Source organism: Cibotium barometz, chromosome 42 (assembly GCF_041138505.1).
Source record: "Cibotium barometz isolate CiBa-2024 chromosome 42, ASM4113850v1, whole genome shotgun sequence".
NCBI lineage: Eukaryota > Viridiplantae > Streptophyta > Polypodiopsida > Cyatheales > Cibotiaceae > Cibotium > Cibotium barometz.
In genome coordinates, this window is record NC_141087.1 from 24763139 (window position 1) to 24776505 (window position 13367).

Genomic DNA, 13367 nt, shown 5'->3' on the forward strand with positions numbered 1-13367 from the left:
GTTAATGGTGTGATTGCTTTTTGCAGGAACCTCATGTTCACATGTTGTTCCTTAAAAATTGGATGTTTAACATTTTTTATGGATATTCAGCATCCAAAGAAGATCTTCATGCCTTACTGATAATCTAAGGGTTGAGCATATCATCCATAAGTGCTTATCTTTGTTGTATTTCATGTTCATCATAAACCTCTCTTGGCATGGTCCGTGCAAGAGGCATTGGCAAGTCTATAAGCCATGTTCTCCTCCTGTATTGAGCTAAGAAGAGTGTAACTTGTTGGGTTGAGCTTCTTTCTCAGCCTATTAACCACCCTTTATAGGCTTGCACCTCAGCACCCTTAAGGGTATTTTGTAAACAACATGCATATAAACTCTCTTGGATGTTTTGGAGTAGACACTGCCCTTGACCAATGTATAAGGCAAGTGGTAAGACCCTCCCTTCCTCTATCGCATGGAAACCTATCCCATTTCCACTCAAAGAAATGGCCTCCCTACCCATGGAGAAGGTGTTTGAGCCTCATTACCAAAGGAGGAGGTGTTGTTATCTGTAGGAGATGGAGGTATGGTGAGAAGAGAAGCATGAGGCATGTTCATGGAAATCTCATATACAAATCACTAAAGGGTGGCAGCCTTGTATTGATCATTGTGTGAGAATGGTCAAGGTGGAAAGCATGTGGAGAAGGTGGCATGTATGTCTTAAGCATGTCCACTATAAGAGGAACAATAAGCAGAAAGAGTTGGGTGCACCATCTTAAAGTGTACATGTTCATCTCCACTGGGACATTGTTAAGTCCTAGGAACAACATCTCCAATCAGCACACATTGTAACTCACGAGCCAATTCTTGTATAAGCCTATGTTATAAAGGCTTCTCTCCTTGTTTTTGGTGTATGAGTATGTCCAATGCCTTCCCATGTTCCATGTGGCCATGTACCATGGTTAGCATTGAGGGGCACCCGCCGGGGGGGTGGGGGGGTCATTAGGAAAAATATGGACTCTCCATTTTGCCCCTTAAGGAGTGAATAAAAAAATATTGGCATGACCAATGAGAGAGCTGGGATTCTAGATCCATGTAACATGAATCTTTTTGTCATATCTTTGCCCAAATCTCTTAAGACAATAAAATAATAGATCCCATATCTTAAAAAAATAGAGAAATGTCAGATTTCATGTCAGATTCCATATCTTTCATGTCAGATTTACCCTGTGGTGGTCAGCACATGGAACTTTGAAAACTGAATTTTGTTTTTTTCTCCTTTTTTTTAAGTGTAACTTTTTAGTTTCCCTCCTTTTGCATTTCACTACCTTTTCATTTCCCCCCTTTTTTTTAGCAGAATTTAATTTTGCCATATCTTCTGCAACTCTAGTTCTTTCTTCACAAAATTTTACAGGTATGTTGTCTCCACCATAGTTCTCTCCTCATAAAATTTCATCTCATTTGGATAAAACCTCTATGAGTTATGTACGTTTTCTTACATGAACTTTCTCTTCTTTGCGCCACAAATAGCTATCTTGATCTGAAGTGGCATCAAATTCTTATTTGAGTAATGATCATATGTTTAGGGTTTGTCTATGTTTTATCTTGATGTAAGATAGGTTTGTCTATGTTTTATCTTGATGTAAGATAGGTTTGTTATGTTTTGTCTTGATGTGCTGTTGTTTATTTTCACAGGAGCAAGGTTGTGAGCAATAAAATTGTGCAAATCAAAGCAGTAAGTTGCTATTTATTTTGTGTTGTTTTAATCTTTATTTGTTGCTTATAATCTTCTCTACACCACATATAACTATCTTGATTTTGAGAGGCATAAAATACTTGTGTGAGTAATGATCATAGGTTTAGGGTTTGTTTATGTTTTGTACTGATGTGTTTATGTTAATTTTCATAGGTTGTAAGCAACAAGGTTGTGTGAATCAAAGCAATAGGTTGTTGTTTATTTCTTGTTGTTATAATGTTTATTTGTTGCTTACAATCTTAACATAGATATTTATTAATCATGCAGTCTAACTTTGTTAATTTGGTGCTTTGTTTTTTATTGTAGATGTAATAATATTCACATAGTGGAGGTGTTTAATAGGAGAGATGATGAAGCTGATTGGATCCCTGATCAATACAGTAAGGTAAATTGGATTTTAATGAGACCAAGTACTCGTGGGAGTTTTGATAGGATCTTTGCCGCCACACAAGAGAATCAAAGTACCACAAGTGCTCACATAAATCAAGAATTAGTAATCAACTCCATACAAATAAAAGATTCAAATGTATTAAGCATGGATATGAAAATAAACATGAGATAAAACCATAGACTTGAAAATAAAACTTAAACGACATCACCATCAACAAAGGATTGGGTTAAATCTCCCCCTCATGCGTGCTGGATCCTTGCACAACATGATATTTTAATCATGTATTACCAAAATAGCCCTTAAGCCAACATGAAGCTTTTGCCAAAAATAGGACTCTTTACATTTTACAAAAATGATCAATCTTTCTAGAGGATGTTCACACATATCTAGTGTGTACCAAAAATAATAGTGAAGCTCTAGTTCACACGCAATACACCCGTGCACGTCGGTGTACATAAATATTCGAGTATAAATAAATGGCACGTGGCCAACCAAAAATAATGAAGTATAACTCATAAATATCAAGGCGATGTAAATGCCCATGCACATGACAAAATCTCCAAGAGACACCTCGTTCGGTGACCCTTGCACGTGCAACACCTCCTTCGGTGTGATGCTCGTGCGTGCGACAACTCATTTGGTCACCCTCGCACAAGTACGATGCCTCATTCGGCATCCTCGTACTCATCACCTATACTCAACAAGTCAACATGTTAGGTGATGCAATCAAACACCAATATCAACAACACTAGCATGCGTACACATGGCATCACCCAATCACAGCATACATAGCATAGACCCGCAAAGCATATGCCAATTGCACTTACATGATACTAATTGAAAGCATGGCACAATGGTCGGACGGGCGTCCCCAATAGACCATAGAGGGCCAATAATGTAACAAGTTTCAAGGTCAAGCTCAAAGATGTAACATACCCCAACAAACAATGGAAAGGTAGAATCATAGAGTTTAGGAGATGCACCAATGTTACAATAACAGAGGCTTTCATTCAGCATGTTTATATGCACAAAGAGATTCGAGTGCATCATGACAAGTTCAGTGCGAGACATAAGCCTAGCAGAAAGATTATATCTCTGTGCTTTGTGTTCTTGTGCTTTGAGTCCAAGCATCTTTTAATATAAGCATGTTTGTTGCTTGCAGCTTTATATCCATCAACTCTCCATGAATGGCAAAATGTAGAGTGCTTAAGTGGAAAGCTAAATGTTTTACATGCAAAGATAGATGCCTTGATCTATGACAACAAGAGTGCAAACGAATTGGCATCTTAGAATGTTTACTTTTATGATTCCACATATGTTGTGGAGAGACATAGTTTGGAGTACATTCCACTACCACCGTTGTCTAGCCAGGAATGGTATATTCCACATATGTTGTGGAGAGACATAGTTTGGAGTACATTCCACTACCACCGTTGTCTAGCCAGGAATGGTATATTCCACATATGTTGTGGAGAGACATAGTTTGGAGTAGATTCCACTACCACCGTTGTCTAGCCAGGAATGGTATAATCCTAGCTTAGATATGTCAGAAGCATGTAGGGTAAAGATTAAAAACTGATGTTCATGCTACCATGAAACCCTCCACGGGCTCTAAAGATGTGCATCTAAGTTGGTTTGTTCCAGTTAGTTTGTTTGCACATTTGTTTGGATCTTGTGAAGTAGTAAAGAAAACTAAGATTACGTATCAATACAAGTGCCCATGTGAGGATTAGATGATTCAGTTACTAGGTGAGTCATGGCATCTCAAGAGAACTCACCATGATGATATCATTGAGTGCAGAATCAGTGTGTTAGATGTTACCGTTAGGTAAGAATACAATGTTGTTGATTGTTTATAGGTTTTATTCATTAGTACTTCATTCCAAGACACCGATCATTGATTGTTGTTGTTGTTTTTATGTTTGTTCTTGTTGATTGTTGTTTTTATGTTTTTATGTTTTTATGTTGGTTGTTTGTGTTTTATGACAGGTACTTCATTGCAAGACAAACTTTGTGCATTCGCTTCAAGTATAGGAGGTGGCGCCTTCTAGGAGGGGAGTGGCTCAGCTTGGACCAAGACATGCGAAATGGCACGTATTCAGCACTCATTGATGTGAATATTCTTTGGGAGGGTCATGACCCTTTTAGCGTTAATGTAGAAAGTCATTGGAAGACAAATTTAGGAATTTTGGGAATTATTCGAGTCCCATTTCTTATAGGATTGGTTGGAAACTCGGTATTTTTGTGTAGTTTGAGCTAACATCTATTTGTTGGTGCACTCTTTGTGCCATTAGATTATATCTTGATACAACTATTTGGCATATTTGTTTGTAGTTGTATAGATACATACGTCAATGCAACAATATTGGAAGGACAAGGGAAACATGACACTAAACTTAATTGAGATTATACAACACCTTTCATATGAAGAAGATAATGTTAAATACTATCTCCACTTTGAGACGTTGAAGTAAAAACATGGGCTTTATTTAATTTGCCAAAAGAATTCTAAATATCACTTAAAAAGGAACCTTAGAAATGAGAGATCTCTAAAGGGTGTGGTGTTAGAAACAACAAAACAAAAAATAAATCTCAATGACAGTAACAATGTGCTAAGTTTACAATTGATTCACACATAAAAACCCATCTTAGACACTATATCAAGATGATAAATCATGATATATATGCTCAAATTTGAGGGACATTGAAGTAAAAACATGGGATAATAATGCCAAAGAACACTTGGAAAAGGAACCTTAGAATTAAGGGATCTCCAAAGAGTGTGGTGTTTAGAAACACCAGAAGCAATCAAATTTCAATGAGATTGTTACATTCAAGTTTACAATTCATCCAAAGATAAAAACCCTTCGTAGACACTTTGTCAAGATAATAATTGAGTACAAATTGTATCCAAACATAGCATTTTCTCATGTATTGCTCCAATACATACAAAGTTTCTCTATCATAAGATGCTTCATTTACTAAAGTGTTGCAAGTATACTCCCATTTGTTCTTTGCATAAATCCAACCAAGTAACCATGCGCTGATTGTTGTCTCCAAAAAACTTTGAAGCTCCTCTATATTTTGATTCCACATCTTTGGAAAAATCAAGTAGGTTCCGGGCATATTCCACATTACATTGTAGAGGGTATCATAAAAAATTAGCGTGTTATTTCCATCCAAGTCATGAAAAATTCTCCATGCTACATCCAAGTTTTTGTGGTATACAAATCGATATCCAATTACAAGATCCGTCTTTTGACATATGCTGCACCTGCCCTGCTAACGACCTTAAACTTTTGATGGTGCTGAGAAAAGCACAACTCAAGAATGCACCGAGTCCTTTGTAGTCTATTAGTACTCCAGATCCATACCTCAAACCATTGCATACAAAAATCAAGGAAAGTGAATGCATCTTTGCGAATCAAATGCCAAACACTTGTATTCTCTTCCACAAGATGCATATGTTTGGCCCAGTCTGGACATACATCACCATGTTTCATCTCAATGGTCTTAAGTAAAACACCATTGAGTTCAAGTATCAATACTCTTCTTTGTTTCCTTATTGTATCTGGGGGTGGTGGAACTCTTTTGCTTCTAGGTACATGAGTCACCAATGATTGGTGGGTGCCACCTCAATAGTAAGTTTTTTGTACACTTGAAATCAAAGCTATATGCTTCAACATATCCTGTTGAAAACAAAATGTATGGTTAATGGACATTCAAAATTTTAAATAAATATATTATGTGCCAACAACAACATAAATTCATCCATGATATGGATGGTCTTAAACCTTCATAGACAAACGCTCCAATACCTCAGAAGTTCAACCAAAAAAATAAAAGAGCGAGTATGTCAATGTAAATTTCATCAAATTTATTGAATATGACGTATAAAAGATTTTCACTGTTGAGATAATTGAGTCTATCCAAATTAAATTATAATATTCATAGCCTTACACCTTGACAAGGCAATATCTTGAATAAAAAACAAACATATCTTCATTGCAATCGAATTGCAAATATTGACAAAAGAGATAATCAAATGACAGTAAGTTTAGAGGCATTTGATTGCTTGATACGATAGTGTAAAGATTTGGCTCGTACAATCCAAAAATTAAACCCATCTAAGCACATTGTTTTGGCCAAAGCCTAAGTCTATCTTATGGGCTTTTAGTACAAAATGGCTCCAAACATTCTGCCCCCAACAAGTCTTGATATTTGTGCAGATCCCATACTTCAAACTGCACGTTTAGACCTCAGAAATGGTTTCCTTCGACCTGCAACAACTAGTATGGGTTAGGTTGGAATCTGATTATATTGTCACTCAATGTTTAATGAAACCAGACATTATCCTACCCATAAGCTCAAGTAAGCCTTTTGTAGCCTTGATATGTATGCTTTTGCTACAACTCCACTTATGAGATGACCACGATCATATCCCAAGCAGTAGCATAAAAGCAATAGCATGTTGATCACTCAAAATCCTTCTTTTGTAACACACTTTTAACAAGCCTATCTGGTCTTTGGATAGTAATGGTACTCCAGCTTTGGATGCCAACATTGCTAGATCCTTGCTTATGGATTCTACTTCTCTTTTCCCCCCTCTTGATTGGACATACTTTAGCTTATCACCATACAATGGTAAGTGTGAAGATGAGTTTTCCACTTCATCTGAATATTCGTTGAGCTCTTCTCGCAAAAATTGGGAGGTGAATTGGAGCCATTCTTCCAGTACATCTTGAAAATCGATAAATAAATTATGACCATGTGTGATAGGAGATTGACCTAGCCGATTAAGCAAAATAATACCTCGTATGGGTGGACCAGAAATACTACTCCATTGCCAAGTTTTGTAGATCTGTTGTCATCCCAGAGGATGACACTTTTCTCTTTCCAGCTCTCCCTATCTATAAAGTGATCTTCTTGATCAACAAGAAGTTCCGCAAAATTATCCTCTTTGGTATTAGTAATGTCTTTGTCCATAACAAGGTTGACCAATGGCCATTTGATGATGCTTCTAACTGCTTGAGACATTGTTCTTGCATCCATTGTGGCAAATGGAATGAGAAATGTGTCATCAAAGCTTTGTTGAACATGTATTGCTGCACATGTCTCACCAATGAATTGAAAACCACATGTTTGAGATGCATCAATGGAATGAATAACCCCACGTGCCTTCCTTACAGAACCATTAATGAGAAACACTGAAGCACCTTGTTTTAGACCCTGCAATCCCTGAGAAAATCAAGATCTCAATAAGAAAGATTGAAGCGATGTTTTTACAGTAGTACACAAAACTATAAATGTAATTCAATCTCAACATGAGTTCAGGCTCCAAAACCAAATTTTGAATCTCACCTATCAATGCTAGTTTGCTAGGAGGCTAGGCTCCATCTAAAGCTTAAGCCTTGCCTGCATATGCTAGCTTATTAGTAGGAGGCTCCATGAGCCTCACCATCATATGTTAGTTTGCTAGGAGGCTCTAGTTAAAGTTATCATCCTCACTTGCATAATATATTAGTTTGCATATGTTAGCTAGAAGGGTAGGCTCCTCCAACAAAAGTTTGAGCCTCACCCGTGGATGCTAGTTCGCTTCTAGGAAGTTGAAAGTAAAGTTTGAACCTCACCCACAGATGCTAGTTTGCTTGGAGGCTCCAACCAAAGTTTGAGCCTCACCTTCATATGCTAGTTTGCTATTAAGAGGTCCCAATTGAAGTGATAATCCTCACCTCATGTATATGCTAGTTTCCCAAGAGATAGGCTTCATCACCCTCTGCATCTGGTCACACCGTTTCATTGGGATATTGAGTCAAGGTATGGTGTCAATTAGCCATCAATGTTTCATAGCTACAAAAGGCAAAGGTGAGTGGTTACGACAGCAGCAAAGGCAAAGAGAAAGCAATAGAAAGAAACAATATGCTAGTGAAGAGAATGTGACATGGAAATGAGCAAATGGACATTGGATTTGAGACTCTTCTCCTTCGTGAGTGCACAACTCAAGTTTGAGCCATTGTGCATTATATAGATTTTAGTTGAATTTTTAATTGCATAGTTTATAAGTATGTTTGGGTGTATGGAAAAAGAGGGAAGAAAAGAAGAAATCTCAAGCTCAAGGCTCAAACTTAAGTTTGAGCCTTGTCTATTACACAAGCAAGTAGGAATAGAGAGGGAAGCTAGGATGATCCCAAAGAACAACTGCGGTGTGGGTGAAGAAGGGTATATAAACAAAAGTGAAACTAACTATAATCAAAAGACCTCGGACCTAGGCCTGAGCCGTGATGTTGATCAAAACAACAACTCGATAAACTACCTACAAGTTCAGATACAATATTGGGCACCAATTTCAAAGAAGAAGAATGCAAGTGATGTGGAGGTTTATAAGGATTGCTGGAACAAGTATTAGCGAGAGAACAGAAACGATCCTCAGTGTTGGGAAGACACTAGCTGCATCATTTGGGCATGGAAGCCCAAGGGTGGACAATGTTGAGAGGTAGCGATTGCGGTTGTGCAATGCTACATTGATATGGGTGATGGATAATGGGTGAGTTGTGGAACACCTCGATTAAGAGGGGGTGTTGAGAGATGTAATCGTGGTGTTGTGTGTATGTGTGTATGTGGGAAAGCACCCTAGAGGTGCAAGATATTGTGTGTATGTGTGTATGTGGGAAAGCACCCTAGAGGTGCAAGATATTGTGGTGAGATATGAATGCCACATGTAATATTGCATGGTGTGTGAGAGTTGACCAAAAGAAGTGGAAAAGGAGTTGCCACATGGATGATGACATGTAAAGTGGGATAAGGCTAGAGAGCCTATATCATTGTATGGTTCATTGTGATATGCAATACAAGGGAATAGTGTTGAGTGTGCAATCTCTCTCTCTCTAGTTATGGAGTTCTTAGTGTGGTTTAATCCACCTTAATTCTTATGCTTAATCTATGTTCTTCACCATGACCAATCCCATTTGGCTCTGATACCATGTTAAGATTCTAGAAATGGGATTGGTCATGGTGAAGAACATAGATTAAGCATAAGAATTAAGGTGGATTAAACCACACTAAGAACTCCATAACTAGAGAGAGAGAGATTGCACACTCAACACTATTCCCTTGTATTGCATATCACAATGAACCATACAATGATATAGGCTCTCTAGCCTTATCCCACTTTACATGTCATCATCCATGTGGCAACTCCTTTTCCACTTCTTTTGGTCAACTCTCACACACCATGCAATATTACATGTGGCATTCATATCTCACCACAATATCTTGCACCTCTAGGGTGCTTTCCCACTTACACACATACACACAATATCTTGCACCTCTAGGGTGCTTTCCCACATACACACATACACACAACACCACGATTACATCTCTCAACACCCCCTCTTAATCGAGGTGTTCCACAACTCACCCATTATCCATCACCCATATCAATGTAGCATTGCACAACCGCAATCGCTACCTCTCAACACTCCCCCTCAATGATACATTGGAGTGTCCATCAACCAAACATGTGTGCCCGTGTCTACCATCTTAGACACCTAGTCCATTTTGAGTCGACTCATCGCTCACAGCGGAACCACTGAGTCCGATTTGAACATGGAAGTTCGGGTGGGATCCAACCCATGCGCATGCACCTCACACGTGCATCGCTCTTGCACACATCACACAACAACCATTTTGAGCTTCTAGGTGAGCTCGGGCAGGGCGACCCTCATACCATGGATGATTACAAAAAAAAAATCCTTGTTTTGAGCTTCAAGCTCGGGTACGATTACCGTTCTCATTCATGGGTGAGAGAAAAAAAAATACAATCATTTTTGACCGAAGCCGGGCAAGGCACCAGCTACATTTCAAGAAGAAATATCATCTCAAACAAGGCTTCAAGCTTCAGAAATAATGGTGTGTGTGAACGAACCCTTATAATCAATAAGGGTTTAAAGAACCAAACAAAAAATTAATTTTTTTTTTGTTTTTGTGGCAGCCACGCGCCAGGCGCTGCGAATCTGGACGTGCAAGATCTGGCTGAGAATCTGGACGTGCAGGGGCTGCAACGTTTAGCTCACCGTCGCTACCTTTCCGCGTGCGAGCACAGACTCTCTGGACTCTGCCAGAGACGGGACCCACTTTGGTCATCTTCCTCCTCACGGCTGCTTCTGCACAGCGCTGGTCTCCTCTTGCTTCCATGGCGACCTCCATTTTCTTCTGATGGTAACTGTGATTGCTGCCCGCATTAGCTGTTACATCAACAACAGCCAGCAGGCTGTTACATCACCACTGCAATGCTCTATTGCAGGTTCAATGGCGACCATCGTCAACGTTCTGCTAAAGTTGACATTGTCTTTACTTTCTCTGTTTGCAAGCTCTCTGTCTCTCTATGCTTCTCTGCGCAACGAGCGACTGTTGGTGGCTGCACGACATCTGTGTCTGGAGGCTTGCTGCGCTTTTTTTTTTGCTTGAGCCCTGAAGTCTCACGCTATTGTTTGCTTTTGCTCGCTTCAGCTCCAATTCTTCTTTGTTGAGCTGCAGCACCTCGTTATGTGCGTTCTGCTGCACCGAATTCCATAGGTTCTCCCATTTTCATAGCTGCTCCTTTGCTTGCTTTATCTAAGTTCTTCACCATGACCAATCCCATTTCTAGAATCTTAACAGACAACTTCCAAAGAAAATCAAGATTCCAAAGGCTATAATACTCAAGGCCAAACAGAATCAATTGAATCAACATGAAAGTAAGGCACCATCACACGTCAGTGCAGTTGAGCAAGAATGATTTGTTAGCACATGGGCAACTAGCTTCGTAATCTTTTAGCAATGTTGTATGAAGCTACCAAACTCATAGTTCAATCATTATTCAGATTGTAAGGCTTTCTTAAGCTTTTAGATTTATGGTTCACCCATTCTTCAAGAATTTTGATTCAATACAGATGCTGATCTTTTTAATTCTATCACCTAGTCTTTCTTACAACTTAAGTTACATTGAATATCCTTTCTTTGTTAAAGTTTCTGTGTTTGATGGTCAACTGGAGGCTATGTGATATAAACAAACTTAATTCTTGGTGTGCGTGTGTGTGTGTGTGCAGGCAAATTTACATCCCACCAACATCATATATACTTGTTTACAAATGTACAATAGTACATAAATCAGATCGCATTATTCAAATGCTTGTTGTTTGAGAACATCTAATAATAAATCTTGCAAATCGCACAGTAAACATTGTATTGGATCTAACAAAGAATTGTCCCAAAATTGTGCATATTTCCCAAAATTCCTAAATTTGAGTTTTTGCCCCTTAGTTTTCTGAGGCAGGAAATCCAACTCATGTCCAATGATCCCCCTTGTAATTTTTATTTCAAGTTGGATGGTAGGAAGGTTGGGAGTCGAAGTGAACATTGCAAAACATGCAAGTAGTGTGTTGCTCCACACATCCTTGAAATTGTAAAGTCCATGTAATTCTTATTCTTCCAAGTGAATATTAAAAACTGTTTCTCTAAAAGTGTTGTAAATTTAATTTTATTTCATTTTCATAAATTGTAGTGGTTTTTCTAAGTCTATTGTGTTTCGAACCTATTAATATGTAAGAAAATAAAGATAAGTATAAGTAAGTACAATTGTAAATATAAGTATAAATATATATTTAAGTGTAAATAGTAATATAATTAATTATTCTAGAAATATAAATATGATTTATGATTTCTTATATTTTAATGATGTGTCATTAATTTTAAGTCTATGGATATAAGTATAAAAATAAATATAACTTTAAGTATATATTTAAGTGTAAATAATAATATAAGTAAATTTATAAATAATATTATAAATAATATTATGTAACAAGAAATATAAGTATGATTTATTATTTACTATATTTTATTGAAGTGTCCTTTATTTACTAAATTATAAACATAAGGTATTAAAATAAATATAAGTTTAGAGATATTTTAAGTACAATAATAAACATAAATATAAATTACATCCATCCAGCCCTCACGAAACCCAAAGTCATGACCCATCACTAGCTTCATTGAGTGCTATCACCATTAAAGGGGTGGAGTAGCTCCTCATGTAGGATGTGTTGGAGCTCTTATAGTTTTAATAAAATAAATATTACTCCATTAAAATTTTAATAAAAAATATATTACTTTATTAAAGTTTTAATGAAATAATATATAACTTTATATTTATAAGTATAAGTTGGGGTTATTTTTCATTCACTTCTATTGCATTCTCTATCTCTCACTTTCTATCTATCTTGCTTGTTGCTCTCTTTACGCCTTCACCATGGCTTCTCATCACATGATGCGTTCGCATAGTGGATGAGTGAAACCCTTATGGGATGTGATGATATCACATTTTTTTGCTCGGTGGATAGCCCTAGAGTTCCTCTTCTCCATGAAGAGTGGTGACAACCATAGAAAGGTTGTGCAAAGAGCCCTTGCACATGTTCCCCCCCCTTCTGATCTACCTCTGTGCCCCTCACTTTTGAGGAGGCAAACCCGATCGATCTCATCGATGATGGGATATTGCCTTTGCTATTTATATATTATGCTTTGATTTTGAAGAGGAGAATGATGAGGAGCCAGTGGTGCCTCTTCTCACCTATAAAGAGAAAGAGCCAGAGGAGACAGTCTTGGACAAGCAAGAAGAGGCGGCACGTAGCTTGTCTTTGGACTTGTCGACTATCCACCCTACTGAGAATGCAAAACTTGCATCATTGAGTGCCATCACTATAGATGGTGTTGAGTACTTGCTCATGCAGGATGTCCTTGAGGTATTGGATTTGAGGGAGGAAGAGCTCTACTGCCACCTTGTCCGGGATGTTGATGAAGACCTCATTGACTTTGACACTGGGGATATCCCTCCACAAGTAACTGAGTTTGGCCGATATACGATGGCGCGAGCATGGATGATGTCTCTGCAATCATCTAGATCCAAAGAAGTGCTGTAGAAGCTGCTCCTCAGTATGATATCTCAGATGCAGAATTAGAGAGGTTGCAGGAGGAGCTCTTTGGACCTCCACCACACATTGACCTCTCGGACCGTGTACATGGTGATAGAGCGATTCCTGGGGGGCAGACCTAGATGCACCGGACATGAAAAAGAATGAAGAGACTGAGAGGTACGTAATGTTTTTTAAAAAATCTTCCTGAAATGATGTTAGTCCTGAGAATCGGGGAGATTGTTGTGTAATAGGATTAGGTAGATATATAGACCCATCAACCCAAAGATCTATATTGTTGTGT

At 38.1% G+C, this 13367-nt stretch overlaps 1 long non-coding RNA gene across 1 annotated transcript; it reads right to left on the bottom strand.

Annotated features, from left to right (window-relative positions):
• Positions 1-9211: 9211 nt before the first annotated feature.
• On the bottom strand, positions 9212-9857 carry LOC147614303 (uncharacterized). The gene is made up of 2 exons (XR_015263025.1): positions 9446-9857; positions 9212-9398 (listed from the first exon to the last, which is right to left on the bottom strand). It is a non-coding gene; the product is annotated as an uncharacterized LOC147614303 (long non-coding RNA).
• Between the last annotated feature and the right edge of the window lie 3510 nt (positions 9858-13367).